Below are 223 nucleotides of genomic sequence, written 5' to 3' on the forward strand. Positions count from 1 at the left end.
CGTCTCTCACTATTTCTTTCCTCCCTTTTTCCTCTATACTTCTTCCCTCCCTAGTCACCTCTGGGATTAATATCATAGAGAAAAGATGAAGACAAATTGAAATTTAAGAAAAAAAGGGAAAAGTGAAAGAAAAGGGGAAGACGAGAATTTGCAAAAAGAAATATGAAAATATACGGCATCAGAGACCCACAAAAAACGGGAAGGCGTAATATAAAATTAAAAT

This window comes from Penaeus monodon, chromosome 27, assembly GCF_015228065.2.
Source record: "Penaeus monodon isolate SGIC_2016 chromosome 27, NSTDA_Pmon_1, whole genome shotgun sequence".
Lineage (NCBI taxonomy): Eukaryota > Metazoa > Arthropoda > Malacostraca > Decapoda > Penaeidae > Penaeus > Penaeus monodon.